The sequence below is a fragment of the Macadamia integrifolia genome, unplaced genomic scaffold (assembly GCF_013358625.1).
Source record: "Macadamia integrifolia cultivar HAES 741 unplaced genomic scaffold, SCU_Mint_v3 scaffold448, whole genome shotgun sequence".
Classification (NCBI taxonomy): Eukaryota; Viridiplantae; Streptophyta; class Magnoliopsida; order Proteales; family Proteaceae; genus Macadamia; species Macadamia integrifolia.
This window is the reverse complement of record NW_024870451.1, coordinates 558,903-576,073: the sequence shown is the minus strand read 5'-3', so window position 1 is coordinate 576,073 and position 17,171 is coordinate 558,903. Positions and strand designations below refer to the sequence as shown.

The 17,171-nt window shown below is 41.0% G+C and overlaps 2 long non-coding RNA genes across 2 annotated transcripts in view; both read left to right on the top strand.

The window, feature by feature from the left end:
- Positions 1-422: 422 nt before the first annotated feature.
- On the top strand, positions 423-9,745 carry LOC122068632. The gene is made up of 2 exons (XR_006137213.1): positions 423-469; positions 9,468-9,745. It is a non-coding gene; the product is annotated as an uncharacterized LOC122068632 (long non-coding RNA).
- Positions 9,746-14,618: 4,873 nt separating this feature from the next.
- LOC122068628 overlaps positions 14,619-17,171 on the top strand; it is a 27,200-nt gene continuing 24,647 nt past the window's right edge. The window contains exon 1 of the long non-coding RNA XR_006137210.1: positions 14,619-14,709. This is a non-coding gene — a long non-coding RNA (uncharacterized LOC122068628). The remainder of the gene's footprint in view (positions 14,710-17,171) is intronic.

Here is a 17,171-nt window from a genome sequence, read left to right as displayed (position 1 = left end):
CCCATTTTCATTGGAAACCCTCTGAATTAGTAGGACTGCTTTCAATAATTTATACCTTCTTAGCTGATCTCCCTTTGGCTAGCAGTGGAGATCATGATATGTGTGTGCCGTACACTAGGAGCGTAGCATGGACTAGATCCCTGGGATATAAAATAATAGATGAATGGAGGCCTTGGTATTGCCAGGATCAAGTTGCAGGGTTAGTTATTATCTGTTTTCGTTTGTCAATGTTGGAGTCATGGATCTGTTGAGTAGGGAGGGAGTACAAGGGTGGAAACTTTGGAAACTACCACCTAACATACAATTATATCACAACCACTGGAACTTGCTTCTACATTATGTCTGATACCTCCTCCTTGTTCAAGTACCAATGGTGCAATATAAATCTTCTTACTTACAATTGGATTGTTTGATATTTTGCAGGTTCATGCAAGGTTATGACAACTACCTGACATTTCTCACTGTAAAGGTTTGTAGATGTTGACTTCATTAGTGATCATTTTATAAAAGATTTGATATCAAGACAAAATTGAAATTTACCTTTACAACTTTACTTTTGGATTTAATAGGGCTGCATAAGGGGGAACTTTTACTTTTATTTTCTAAGCGCTTCTTCATCATCTCAAAATGATCACCATCCATAGCTGTCACACCCCACTTCCGATAGACCCAACTTACCATGTAGGTATACTGTTGGTGTGAGTAAGATGCATACCCGTCTTACATGCTTACCAAGATCTCTGATAGCAATACTGTAATGATTCACAATCTCACAACACAAACCAACAATGGCAGCGGAATTAGAGTATAATAGCGGAATGATTAGTGAAATGGGGAAAACATCTAGTGATACTGTAATATCCATAACCAATTTATCTATTGCAATTATCCAAGACTTATAAATATTAAGTTCAGAATATACCATCCACAAATCTGTATCAAAATAAAAAAATATGCTAAACACCTCATGGTGCCGCGTATGCACAAACATCACAGGCATAATCCGAGTCATGCTGCCCAAATTCCTGCCCAACCGCTCACTCTGTACTTGGGTCCGAAGGAAAGAGAGTCACCAGTTATAGGCACGACTATACCTGCATCATCATCTAAAAGGGGGCATATACGTGGAGTGAGATTTCTAACTCGCTCAGTGAGGGGTGGGGTTCATGCACAGCCAAGCAAAGGCAATCACATATAATTCATGATGCATGAGTACAAAAATTAAACACATAGTCCATGATGCTCGTGATGTAATTCATTTATTTTATTATCCACCTAACAATACAAACTAAGTCTGGTAAATGCTACTACGACACATTAGGTTGTATCCCCGGTCTAGGAACCACCATCGACTACATAGCGATACAAACCCCAGCCATGATTAGGAGCCTTTCGATCCCCGTATGCGATCATGGGTCTCCCAGCAAACCCCTGATAATTGCCTCCTAGTAGTCGTGGCACTGGTATGTTCATCGGCCATGCCGGACAAGTTCCTGCCTCTGGCACCAATCACATCATACCATGGGTGTGGCATTCTGGGAAGGTTCATCAAACATACTACGATTGGGTTATCCAACATCTTACCCCATGTTGGCAATGGGACATAGCATAGGGAGTGATACCTAACCACATATATTCTATATGTCTTTATAATGATACAGTTAGTATGGATTACACGATACCGGGTACACATCAGCCACAAAGTGTAATCCATCTCTAAGTATAGTCCCGGGGTACACGATACCGATAACACATCGGCCACAAAGTGTAACCCACGACTGTTTACCTAGTCTAGCATGCACAATAACAATTGAATATGGACTACGCAACACCTGTATCCCCATCGACCATGAAGCGTATCCATTTCCAAATGCAATCTCGAAGTATATGATACTGGTAACACATCGGCCATAAAGTGTAATCCATAATTACAACTAACTCTAATGCACATAATCAATGCATGAATGCAACAATCATACGGTAATCATAATATCGGTACCACCTCAGCCACACCGGATTCTGTCTCATACATACAACAAACACGTGGTAATCACGGTACCGGTATCACCTCAACCACACTAGATCCCGCCATACATATCCGTAACAATTCATATCATATTCATAACTATGTAACATATGATAGATCATCGTCATCATGTGAGCAATATAATTAAACATGTAAAAACCTACACATGTGAAAAATAAATAAATAAACATCCCCAAAATAAAAGCAACCATCTCTCACCTTGATTATGGTGGTGTGAATTAGGGTTCAAGTATGGCCACCGATAACCCAATTCTATCCTTGGGGTTCGTGTGAGTTACTATCTAGGACACAAAGGTAACCAAACATCAATACGTGTCAGGAACATCGAGAGGGGCTCATATGGGTCACCCCTAAAGGGTACATACAAAGTCCCATAATAACAGTACTGTCATCGAAAACACTTATTGGAAACAAGCATTGTCCATTGGAAATATCAGTGTTGTTTCTGGTGGACATAACAGAGAGGTCCTAAGACTTCTCATGTTCACCATAAATAGTCATAAAAAATAGACCCAGTGTTTCTGGTGGCTTGTTTTCGCTGGCAGTACAGAACTTCCCGTGAGATTTAGGGCCTTCTAGCTCAGGCCTAATTGCTGGGATTCGTTCCATGGAGTTTGTAGGGGATGTTCCTAGTATCATTGTAAGTTATTAAAATCCCGATTCCATCGATCCGTTTCAGAGATACATCGAACGATCGTAACCCTAGGTGGTCATTTGGTCAATCTTTTTGTCAAAGCTCACCGGACTCAGTTTGAGCTTAGTAATGGCACTGGGGAGGTGAAATACGCAATCCCAAGCTTAATAGGGTTTGTGGCCCAATATTACTCCTATACCTAGCTTAACCTAGTTCAAAATGAAGAGAAAGAGTGGTAAGAGAGGTTGTACTTACCTCTGGCAGGAATTTCGGCAGTAAGCTTCCCTCCTTCTCCTCCTCCTTCTTCTTCTTCTTCTTCTTCTCCTCTCCTTTCCCTCTCCCATGATTTGTATAAGTGAGAAAATTCCTCATTTCCACTTATATGGTAAGTTAGGCCTTAGGGCCTGTTTGGTTTTGTCCTAGTCGAGTCCAAATGGGTTAATCCAACTTTTGGGGCACGTGGACCCGACTTCTTTGGTCCTTAAGGTGCTCATATCATGAGGAAGGTGTCGAGGAAGACTTGGAATCCTCTGGGGCAGTCTACGATGTGGGTGGCAGGACCCACTGGCATTAGAACCTAAACAGCAACCCAAATGGCCAGCAAAAACAGGTCCACGCTATTTTTGATGGTCAAGATAGTTTGCTGTTTTGACTGCTTACTGTACTCTAGCTGGTCTTACATAGGTAGCTACCCTAGGCTATGTTCATAGACTTCTGACAATTTTGGTGCATACTGGGATTTAGGTGTGGGGTGTCTAGCCACTTACTATCTAGGGTCGAAAGGAGTGAATCCCCTTCAGTTGGACTGACAAGCAATGCACGAACATGTGGGGTCATCTCTCTCCCTTTGGTAGTGGGCAGATGCGAGCCAAAATTCAGTGGTACTTCCCACTTCCAGTCCGAGACCTATCACAATAGTTCAAATTAGACCTGGTCAGGGCACGAGTGTAACATTCCCCCCACCTTACAAGAATTTTATTCTCGAAATTGAACGTACCTGGTAAATCAAACAATCCAGGATTCTGCTTCTTTATTTCCTCTTCCCGCTCCCAGGATGCTTCTTACTCTGGGTGATTCATCCATTTGACCTTGATGAAGAACACGATGAGATTATGGAGAATGTGGTCCTTCCGGTCAACAAGCTTCTCCGGATACTCAGCATAGGCAAGGTACTCGTCCAACTCACGGGGTATGTAAGTCAAGACATGAGTGGAATTGGGAATGTACTTCCTCAATATGGATACATGGAAGACATCATGTGTACCCTCCAACTTTGGTGGTAAGGCTATCCTGTAAGCTACTAGTCCGATCCTCTCTAGTACATTGTACGGTTCCCTAAATCTCAGACTTAACTTCCCCTTCTTGCCTAACCGCATTACCCCTTTGACTTGAAATTGTACCCAATGCTCCTATAGTGGACGATCTCCCTATCGTTATTAGAAAAGGAGTTCGTTCCTACACAAAGCATCTCATCTCCCATTTTGTTTCTTATGCATCCTTATCTCCCTCTTATAATGCCTTTGTTTCTTCATTGTCTTTTATGTCTACTCCACAGGGTTGGAAGGAAGCCATAAATGATCCAAAGTGGAAGGCTACAATAGTTGACAAAATGTTGGTATTAGATAAAAATGGTACCTGGGAACTAGTTCTTCCTCCTTAGGGAAAGAAGTTAGTTGTGTGCAAGTGGGTTTTCGTAGTCAAGCAAAAGGCTGATGGGATTTAGTGTCTAAGGGCTTTAGAAAAACCTATGGGATTGATTACCAGGAAAACCTTTACCCCAGTTGCAAAGATGAACTCTATCAGGGCATTGCTCTCTGTTGCTTTAAATCTAGGATGGAATCTTCAACAATTGGATGTTAAAAATGCATTACTGAACGGAGATATTGAAGAGAAAATCTAGATGGATGTTCCTCCTAGTTTTGCCACTTCCTCCACTATTGGAAATGCCTTCAAGTTGAAGAAGTCATTGTATGACCTCAAGTAGTCTCCGAGGGCATGGTTTGGCCGATTTAGGAAAGCTATGATCAGCTTGGGAAACAAACAGAGTCAAGTAGATCACACCTTATTCACAAAGGTACGAGGTAACTAGGTTACTGCTTTGATCATCTATGTTGACGATATTTTTGATTATTGGTAACAATGATAAGGAGATCTCTAATCTGTAGGCCTTACTAGCAGCAGAGTTTGAGGCTAAGGACCTAGGACCTCTTTGGTATTTCATTGGGATTGAAGTGGATAGATATAGCAGAGGTATATTTATTTCCCGAATAAAATATGTTCTAGAACTCCTTAGTGAGACAGGTATGCTTGGGTGCAAGCCTACGGATGCCCTTATAGAGGTTAATCATTAGCTAAGCAGTGGAGTGAGGAACTGTGTTGATAAAGAATAGTACCAAAGATTTGTTGGCTGCCTGATCTACGTGTCTCACACTAGCCCCGATATTTCCTATGCTGTTTGTATTGTTAGCCGATTTCTTCATGGTCCTAATACACCTCACCTTGAAGCTGTGTATCAGATCCTTCGACTCTTGAAATTCGCTCCTAGAAAAGGAATTTTGTATTCTAATTAAATTAGGGACACTTGAAGATGAAGCCCTTGTTGATGCTGACTGTGCTGGATCTATTGATGATCGGAGATCTACGTCTGGGTATTGTACTTTCCTTGCAGTGAACCTTATTACTTAGCATAGAAAAAAACAATCCGTTGTATCTTAGTCTAGTGCTAAAGCTGAATATCGCACAATAGCTCAAGGGATTTGTAAGCTGGTCTAGCTTAAGAGCCCACTACTTGATGTTTAGGTTAATGTTGAAGGTCCTATGCATCTGTATTGTGATAACAATGCAGCCATCAGCATCGCCCACAACCTTGTCCAGTATAATAGGGCCAAGCATATTAAGATTGATATACACTTCATCAAAGAGAAGCTTGACCAAGGGACAGTCTGCATTCCCTTTGTCAATACTGCAATTCAGTTATCTAGTGTGTTTACCAAGGCTATTCATTGTAAGGTATTTTATCCTCGTCTCTAAGTTGGGCATGTACGATATATTTGCACCAAGTTGAGGGGGAGTGTTGAGATGAGAGTAGTTAGTTTTATTTTTTACCTTGGTTAAGTCTTATTTACCTTAGTAAGTCTTGTAGATAGGGATGTTTAGTCAGCGTTACCCTACTTTCCTTATTCGATTTATTGTAGATAGGGATGCTTAGTCAGAGTTACCTTAATTTCCTTATTGGATTTATTGTAATCTCCTTATAAATAAGAAGGACCTCTGCCATTACTAATAAGTCAAATCATTCTCTAATCCATGATTCGCAACTCTACATATACCATATATCATCACAAATCAACATTAAGTCACATCAAGTCATCAAAAACCAACATTAAGCCACATTCAGTTTCTATCTTTGCCATAGTAAATAGTAATAATCTAATGTGATCTCTCTTGGAAGGGGAGTGGGTATTATCTCTCTATCAGTATAAAGTTAAAGTCCTTACCCATTAAAAAAAAAAAAGTTAAGGTGGTTGCACACCAATTTTTTAGAGGGAGGAATAAATGCAGCCATATGTACTATCAAGTTTCCCACATAGTACAATAAGAAACTTACATGTTAAGATTTTTTAAGTTCAAATCAAATTACTATTGTTCTTTCTCCCAGAAGCTACTTTTGTTCTTTCTATTTCTTCATACTTAGATTAGCAGTAATATTCTCAATAGTGATATGAATAGTATTCCAATGATATAATTGCTCCAGCATTTCATGGAACTTTGGGTTTATATATTGAGTATGAATCTTCTTTGGTGCATTCTACCAATCAAATTATGGAAAACAACATGCATATCCTTGTTTTGGATGCATAAGGTTCAAGTTACCCTTTTATGATGCTATTTATACCCTATGGTTTGCTACTAGAGCTCAAGAAAGATCTGCAAAGTAAATTACTTTTATGAGACCACATGCACGCACAAAAGACACTAAGTATACACTTGAAAGGAACATCTCTTATGTTTAAAGCGGTTCAATATATTTTCTGATGCAAAGGTGACAATCAAACTAATTGTATCTAACATATGTATTCAATGGTTGCCTAGTGTTTCACCCGTGCCCAAAATCCTGGGCTTTAAACTTTTGAACAAAGGTAATGCAACTCAAGCGACAACCACTAGTAACTTGTGGATTTGTCCTAGCTTTAATAGTAAAATGTACCATGGGGTGGGGTCCACCCACTGGAAACACCTTAGAAAGGCTCTATTCAACTTAAATATCCATTTCCACATAGAGGGACCATTTCGGCTTTCACTATGAACACCTTTGGTGAGGTATACTAGCCAAAACTAGGTTATTTGGCCGTGGGGCTTGGGCCCTCGCACCCATGCACCTCAAACCACTCCCAATAGTTGGGACAACATATTGGGGAATAGATTAATGTATCCGGACACCCCGATGTGGGCCCATTAGTGCCAATGAGGAATTAGCCCGTTAAGGAGTGAAAATCCATTTTTTTTGCTAAACAACCCTTAGTTAACGTAAGTGGCTATAAATAGAGACTCTTGCCCTTCATTTCATTCCTACCAAATTAAAAGCAAAAGAAGGGAGAAAGGAGAAGAAGGAGAAGGAGAAGAGCAAGGGAGGAGGAAGAAGAGGGGAGCACCTACCCATCGAAGGCAAGAGGTCTCTCTCTCTCTCTCTCTCTCTCTACCTTCTAGATTGTTGTCTCTTTATCTCCCATTTCTCTACTCTCCATTAAATCCCATTGAAAACCCCAACTGATTTTCACCTACCCACATACCCCATATGCAAATCAATTTGCGGATTGGGTGTGGGGTACTTAGTTAGTGAGATTTGTCACTCACATTGTATGTATAGACCTCTCCATAGGAAGCCCCATTTCATACCCCCAATTTGGGCAGCACAAAACGTAGAAATTGGTAAATCGCCCAAATTTCTTAAAATCTACCTTCCCGCTTCTCAATACTACAAATTAGCAGAGGAGTTTAGTGTAGGAGACTTATCCTAGCAAGATTGATGGCTCAATTTGAGTCTATGAACTTCTCTTTATGAAATGCCCAACGAAAATCCCCAATTTAGGTAACTAAACCCTAGAAATGGTGGGTTTCACCCAAATCCTCTACACCCCACCATTCAAACCCAAAATTGGCTTGGGAAAAATGAAATTTAAAATGGGTATAGTGGATTGGGGTGACCACATAAGCCATTAGAGGTCACCACATAAACCCTCAACCGAAATTCCCTAATTTAGCTTAGTCGTGACTTAAATTTTAGGAAAATTGGGTGCATTGTGTAAATCTACCTTAACTAATCAATTTATGACACTTAAACTAAGCTAATTGAGGTGGGTGAACATTCCCCATATATAAATCAGCCCTATAGTTATAAAACCCCCAATTTGAGAACGATTTCAAAAAAAAGAGAAATAGGAAATGAAGCCAGAACATGTCCCTAGGGTCTCATTTCCCTATGGATGATTTATTTTCTTAAAAATCTTATGAATCGTAGGAGTAGAACCAAGAAATGATGAGAGAACGCAGCACGGGGCTATCGGTTGTCTATCATCACCTAGGACTCGAGGTGAGGGGATTTGTGTGATATCTTTTCATGGAATGTTTATAACATATTGTCCATGCGTGTTTTCATGGTGTTTGCATGTTAAACTTGTTATCTTGAATGAATATCGGATTATGGATATTGATGATATTGTTGTTTATAACATGATGCATTGCATATTATAAAATCGTTCTATTTGGTAAATGTGGTGTGGCATGTGATATGATAGAATGCATTGGGCTAGGAAAAATAACCTGAGTACTACAACCCTTGCCAATAAGGTTTTAGGTATTGGCTATCCTACAACTTAGGCAACCGAAGGAGTTCTTCGGACTAGAATGGGGATGTACGGTGGGATTATTGATAAGGGGTTTGTGGTGACCCAAGGGGCTCTTCGAATCGGCATATGCAGGCTCCTATCTCACGACTACATTATAGTAGCACCAATACCAATATGGACTTAGAATCTATGGGCTAGGGAATTTAAACCAAGCGCCACACCCCTTGCCAGCAGGGGTAAGGTATTGGCTATCCTACAGCTTGGGCAACCAAAGGGGTTCTCTGGACCTAACCGGGGTTGTAGGGTGGGATTATTGATAAGGGGTTTGCAGTGACCGAAGTGGGTTTTCTAAACCGGCACATGTAGGCTCATGTCTCACAACTATGTTATAGTAGCACAAATACCAATATGGACTTAAAATTTGTTGGGCTAGAAAAATGACCCGGGTGCTACAACCTTTGCCAATAGGGGTTTAGGTATTAGCTATCCCATAGCACGAAAACCTAAAGGGGGGAGGACCATGACTGTCCTATAGCTCGGATGATCCAAAGGGGTTCTCCGGACCGAGACCGAGGCTTTAGGGTGGGATATTTCATTAGGGGTTTGCGGGTAGCCGAAGGGGTACTCCGAATCAGAACCTGCAGTCTTCTGACTCGCAACTAGCATATATCGCTAGAAAACTGAAGGGGTTCTCTAAATCGGTGTACCAGGGATATCCCCTATGTTGCAGTAGCACTAATACCCATTTTGGACTTAAAATCTGTTACTCAGGATTGTTTGTTAATAACTAGATCATGTCATGGCATTAATCTAATTTCATTAATATTGTTGTGGTTGAGCATTTATATTTGTCTCTATTTTTATCAAATGTTGTGATTGTTTGTGTGTACCTCTCAATGGGCTTTGTGGAAGCTCACCCCCATTGTTGCCCCCTTTTTAGATGTTGATTCAGATAACCACCCAGAGTACGTAGCTGAGAAGCCGACTCTATACAGAGGTGACCTTTGAGATGAGGAGTTAGCTACGCACGAGGACGGTTACATATGTGACAACTATGCATTCGGAGCATGCTAAAGATGAGAGTATCATATTCCTTTTGACCCCTTTGTTTTACATATCAGATGTAGCCCTACTGGCATAACCATAATTATGACTTCCGCTATGAAAACACTTTTGGTAAATATGATAAATATCATTAGACATCACTAGTTGTGTGTATCTTGATTATTATCATATATGTGATTGTAGATACATTCCATAACTTTATAAACTTAAATTACTGCATCGTTGATCCTATATGGATTGTGGACATGTGTGTGTGTCTATATCACCAACCTTCAGGTGAGTGGAGGCGGATTGTAACGACGAGTGGTATCAAAGCGCGATATTCTTCTTTAAGTCATAAACTTATGAAATGCTAGGAATACCAGTGATTAGGCTATAAATAAAAGTTTGAAGATAAATACATAACTCATAGTTCACACATAGGGGACAAGTTGAGTGTAGAAGCCGATAACCCTGATAATTTCATTTATATTAACATAATTCTTAAATCTTAGGAAAAGAGAAATTAGAAAAAACAAGGAAGAAAAGAAGATAGAACACCAAAGAATGAAAGAATTCAAGTGAAGAAGAAGACTTCTACGATTGATTGGTCTTTTCAATGAAATTCGTAACGTCTATATATAGATGTGCACACACCTCATGCATTTGTATTACATCATACCATTATGACCGTAGGACATACATTGACCATGTATGGAATGTCTCTAAGTGGTTAGGACCATATTACCACGATCGTGTTCTAGTAAAATTCTGTGAAAACCACATTGACCTGACTCAATAGAATTTTGGGTAACCTAAAAGTCAGTATCGAGAGATGGATCCTTCTTGAAAGTTGTAGGAAATCAAGTCATGGTTTCAACGCAATTAGAATCAGATAAATCCAATGTCGGATCAGAAATTTACAATGAAAACACTACTAAATGATGAATATGACAGAAGCCTATCAAAATTGAGACTGGCCTGAGGTGGTCAACCGGCTGGAAGCCCCGATCAACCGGCTCTAGCTAAGACTGCAGGAGGTCAATCAGATAGATTCCTCAATCGATCGGCACTACCCAAACTTGCAAGAAGTCAATTGCCAGAAAGCCCTGGTCGACAGATGGACCTAAATATGACGTTTTGAGTGTGATTTCCTACCTAAAACGACCACCTAACCTCACCTATAAATACCACAAATGTTCTTAATTAAATATCAATTGATTCTAAGCATTATAGCACACTGTTAAGAGCATTCATAATCAAAAGGCATTCTCCACCATTTGAGCTCTCAGTCATCATTCCATCACAAGCGAAGCTCAAATCCTTATCAAAAGTCTTCCCCACTTTCATTGGTCAAGTCAAGGCTTAGTGAAGACTTACAAAGGTGCATTCATTACATCATTATTTCATATCTCATCTATACCACACCGGAGGTAAAGTTGCTGAATGGGTTGATTTATATGCATGTGTAAATGACCAAAGTTAACTTCTATACATGTATAAATTTGGTTTAAATGGTGCAAAATTTGGATAGGAGTTAAATGTACCTTCTTAAAACAGAAAATTCCTATGGTGCCAAGGAAAGCCCGTACCCAAGTGAGATGACCACCCAAAAGGCAGCATCATGCCACTAGATCTATTGTTGAACCATCACCACCTCATGAACCCGATAGGAAAGCAGTGCCCGATGCCATTGTGGCCGGAGCCCCACCTACTCCACTTATACTATCTACCCAAGATGTAGTGTCAATTATGGGCAACGTGTTACAAGGGTTGATGCAAGGGTTGCAGTAGCAAAAACTCGACTTTATGTCGGGTCTAAATGCACAGGTCAATGTTGTGCTTCAGACTCGAGAGGGACATGCTACTCCACCGCAGGCACAACTAGTACCAAATGTTGCCCTTGTAGCTATTTCCCAAGCATAGCATGTCCCTACACCCATAGTTCACCCTACAGCCCATTCGGAAGACTCTAACATGCAATCTGTCCCATAACTTGACATACTAATATCACAGAAGCAGTTGACACCACAAAGCCAAGTCATAATGCCTATGGCCATGGACAATGTGAAAGTAATGGAAAAGTTTAAGAAGTTTAGACCCCCTTACTTTAGTGGGATTGCACAGGACCCTTTGTTACCCACAAAGTGGGTGGAGGGAATGGAGAAGGCATTTGAGGTGTTGACCCTCATTGAAGAGTAGAAATTGATGTCTACCAAGTACCAACTACAAAATGAGGCAAATGCATGGTGGAAGTCCCCAAGCCCATCCTAGTAGCACTATAAACCAACCTCACATGGGAACACTTTAAAGTGGCATTCTACAACAACTACTTCCCGGATAGTGTGAGGGAGAGGAAGGAGACAGAGTTCATGGATCTGAAATAGGGGTCCAAGTCAATATTAGAATATCAGCAAGAGTATGAGAAGTTGTTTTTCTTTGCACCTGAATATTTGAATGGAGATCATGCAAAAGCTAAGAAGTTTGAGAAGGGTTTGAGACCCACCATTGGGGCTATGCTAGTTACTTAGTCCCTCCACAGCTATGCCCAAGTGGTTCAAGCTGCCAAGTCTATTGAGGACAAATAGAGGGAGAACTATCAAACCCTACAGGGAAGGAGGACAACAACACCCAGCAGGTTTGGTAGGGGAGCATATTCTGGTGCAAATTCTAGTCAGTTTAGAAGGATAGAGGCAAGGCACACTCTAGCACCACCTAGTCCTACTATATCACATCCACAGATGACTCTCTACAGTTGTTATGCTTGCCAGCAGATGGGGTACTTTGCTAGAGATTGCCAGTAAAGGAGATTGGGTGACCCATATGTAGCACCGGCTAGACCAATGCAGACACTATCAACAATCCGTCCAGCTTAGGCACCAGAGGGAGCCAGACCCCAAGGGAAGGTGTTTGCATTGACTACAGAGGATGCAGAGGCATCACCTGGAGTTGTCACATGTATTTTGATGATCTCGATGATACCTACATATGTGTTATTTGATATGGGTGTACCATAATCATTTATCTCTCCAACTTTTACTGCTAATATGAAGATTAAATTAAAGACTTTGACACCAACTAGTTGCTAGCCCACCCAGAAAATGAGATAGGATTAGATGGAACATATGACCCATGCCCCAAACAAGTCTATGGACTAGACTTGATTACTCACCTGACCAAGCTGGATAGGCATGAAGTTGATGTCATTTTAGGAATGGATTGGTTATCCACCTATGTGTGTGTGTGCTACATGCTAAGAAGAGGATTGTGTTCAAACATCGAGATAGGGTGAAATTGTATGCAAATGAAAGAAGGATAAAGAAGTACAAAAAGTTGGTTATATCCACACACTAGGTAAGAAGTTACTAGGTTAAGGGTGAAGCCTACTTGACATCCATGATGGACCCAACCAAAATAAACAGATCCCTAGAGGAAATAGGTGTAGTGAAAGAGTTTCTAGATGTATTTTTTTTAGACTTGGTTGTGCTGCCCTGAGATCTAGAAACAAAGTCATTATTGAATTGGTCCATGGGGCAGCAACTGCATCTAAAAGCTCCATATAGGATGCCAAATTTCAAATTTTAAAGGGCTGAATGAACAACCACAATATTGTTGGAGAAGGGGTTTGACGGTCTTAGTGTCTCCATGGGGAACACCAGTGCTCCCTGGTGGGAGGAAAGACGGGAACACGAGGAAGTGTTTAGACAATCGAGAACTCAACAAACTGACTATGAAGAACTGGTATATGTTGCCCAGAACTAATGACCTATTTGTTCAATTACAAGGTGCAACAACATTCTCCAAAATTAACCTCAAATTGGGGTACCATCAGCTCAAGAGCAGGGAGTGCGACATTAATAAGATGTGCCCTATATGCCAAAGGATTGAGGGAATGTACAATCTGGGTAGTTGTGGATTGACTAACCAAATTAACCCACTTCATCCCTATGAAGATCAAGATCAATCAGTCCATGTAGAAATTGGCTTGAATGTATATGAATGACATTGTTAGACTACATGGTGTACCATACAGCAATGTCTTGACTCTGATTCTAGATTACCTCTAAGTTCTGGGAGTGTCTACAGAAAGTAATGGGGACACAACTAACCTGAGGCACCACACTTCACCCTCAGATCAGATGGTCAATCAGTAGTAGAGAAGCACTTTGGTGCCTTGAAAGTTTTTCTCTACGAAGCATAGGATGGCAGAAGCATAGAAAAAAATTGTGTTGGGATGCAAGTAATAGGAAAACTTGGGACCAACTGGGATATGATTTGTTGGTAAGTTAATTGGTCAACAACCTAAGTTAGTAGATTCCCCAATAGATAGAATTGGTATTTGGGACATATTACCTAAGTCGTGGGTATTGCATAATGTCTTCACCATGTCCAAGTTGAATATGTATGACCTTCAGAGGTATATGAGTCGATACTGAACACCACACATCTTTGAAATGACATTCTATGGGAATGTACGAGTACCCGATGAAATTCCCAATCACATAACAACGGTTCAATTTCAATGATGAAATTCTTGTAAGGTGGGGAGGATGTTACATCCATACCCAAAATCCCAGACAAGTTTAAACTTTTGGACATAGGTAATGCAACCTGGCTGACAACCACTAGTAACTTGTAGATTTGCTTGAGTTTAATAGTAAAATGTACCAAGGGGTGGGGCCCACCCACTGGAAACACCTTAGAAAGGCCCTGTTCAACTTAAATATCCATTTCCACACAAAGGGACCATTTCGGCTTTCACCAGTGAACACCTTTGGTGAGGTATACTGCCCAAACTGGGTTATTTGGCCGTGGGGCCAGGGCCCTCGCACCCAGGCACCTCAAACCACTCCCAATAGTTAGGATAACATATTGGGAAATAGATTAATGTATCTGAACACCTCGAGGTGGGCCCGTTAGTGCCAAATGAGGAATTAACCTGATAATGAGTGAAAACCCATTTTTCTGCCAAACAACCCTTAGTTAACTTAAGTGGCTATAAATAGAGACTCTTGCCATTCATTTCATTCCTACCAAATTAAAAGCGAAAGAAGGGAGAAAGGAGCATAGGAAGAAGAAGGAGAAGAGCAAGGGAGGAGGAAGAAGAGGGGAGCAAGGGGAGCACCTACCCATCAAAGGTAAGACGTCTCTCTCTCTCTCTCTCTCTCTCTCTCTCTCTCTCTCTCTCTCTCTCTCTACCTTTTAGATTGTTGTCTCTCTTTATCTCCTATTTCTCTACTCTCCATTAAACCCAACGGAAAACCCCAACCGATTTTCACCTATCCATATACCCCATATGCAAATCGATTTGGGGATTAGGTGTGGGGTACATAGTTAGTGAGATTAGTCAATCAAATTGGGTGTATAGACCTTCCCATAGGAAGCCCCATCTCATACCCCCAATTTGGGCAACACAAAACCTAGAAATGGGGAAATCACCCAAATTTCCCAAAACCAACCTTGCCATTTGTCAAGACTACAAATTGGGTGAGGGGTTTAGTGTAGGAGACTTATCCTAGCAAGATTGATGGATCAATTTGAGTCCATGAACCCTCCCTAGTGAAATCCCCATTTCAAACGCCAATTTGGACAACACAAAACCTAGAATTGGGGAAATTGCTCAAATTTCCTAGAACCTACCTTTCCACTTGTCAAGACTACAAATTGAAAGAGGGGTTTAGTGTAGGAGACTTACCCTAGAAAGATTGATGGCTCAATTTGAGTCTATGAACTTCTCTTTATGAAATGCCCACCGAAAATCCCTAATTTGGGTAACTAAACTCCAGAAATGGTGGGTTTTTCCCAAATCCACTACACCCCACCATTCAAACACAAAATTGGGTTGGGGAATATAAAATAAAAAATGGGTAAAGTGGATTGGGGTGACCACATAAGCCATTAGAGGTCACCACATAAACCCTTAACCGAAATTCCCTTATTTAGCTTAGTCGTGACTTAAAGTTTGGGGAAATTGAGGGCATTGTGTAAACATACCTTAACTAATCCATTTGTGACACTTAAACTAAGCTAATTGAGGTGGGTGAACATTCGCCATATGTAAATCAGCCCTATAGTTATAAAATCCCCAATTTGAGAACGATTTCAAAGAAAAGAGAAGTAGGAAATAAAGCTAGAACATGTGCCTAGGGTCTCATTTTCCCTATGGGGATAATTTATATTCTTAAAAATATTATGTATCCTAGGAGTAGAACCAAGAAGTGACAAGATAATGCAGCACATGGCCATCCACTGTCTATCATCACTTAGGACTCAAGATGAGGGGATTTGTGTGATATCTTTTTATGGAATGTTTATAATATATTGTCCATGCGTGTATTCATGGTGTTTGCATGTTAAACTTATTATCTTGAATGAATATCAGATTGTGGATATTGATGATATTGTTGTTTATAACATGATGTATTGCATATTATAAACTTGTTCTAATTGGTAAATGTGGTGTGGCATGTGACATGATAGAATGCATTGGGCTAGGAAAAATAACCCGAATGCTACAACCCTTGCCAATAGGGGTTTAGGTATTGGCTATCCTATAGCTCAGGCAATCGAAGGGGCCGGACGGGGGCTGTAGGATGGGATTATTGATAAGGGGTTTGTGGTGACCAATGGGGTTCTCCAAATTGGCACATGCAGGGTCCTGTCTCACAACTATGTTATAGTAGCACCAATACCAATATGGACTTAGAATCTATGGGCTAGGGAATTTAAACCAGGCACTACACCCCATGCCAGTAGGAGTAAGGTATTGGCTATCCTATAGCTCAAGAAATTAAAGGGGTGCTCCGGCCGACCAATCCCCTCAGCCTCCTTGAGGCTGACCAATCACCTCAGCCTATTTGAGGCCGACCTCGCACCTCAGTCTCCTTGAGGCCGATCTCTCATCTCGACCTCCTTGATGTCCCTTACGGCTGAGACCATGAGCTAGAAGAAGTCGTAACCCACTACAACACAACCAATTGAACGTGGTAACAAGGAACCAATGACCATAAAAACTGCACACAGGAGTCCAACAACCCCTGAAAACTCAGAACGGCTCTCACTCAAGAGTCCTAAATGCTCACGAAGGAGGGATACTGTAATACCCTACTTCTTAAACCCGGTCTGATTACACGGTTGACCCGATTTAACTATGCAGAACCCAAACCGGAGAGAGTTAGAGCGGGCTCCTTATGGATTATGATGGCAAGGGTGACCTTAAACACCGGCTGGCCCGACAAGTCCGAGCCAGTGCCAGAGGAGACGGGAGTACCCAAGCCGTGTACATGCACCTATCATAAGGCCATATATGAATAAAGCAGGTATTGTAGCCATATATTAAGGTGTATACGTATATTACATCGTATGCCAGGGGTGGGGTTCGCGCCCAGGCCCGAACTCTGTCAAAATCCTAAGTTTTTGCCCTCAGGTGGGCAGACAGGTGGGCGCACCCACCCACCTGAGTGACCCAACCATGTGAACTATTTAGTTATTTAAGAAGTATATATATAGCATTTATGATTTTCTTTTCTTTTCATTTATGACACTCGTACGTTGGTGAGGATAGTAAAGAGGAGAGAGAAAAGAAAGGGAAGAAGAAGGG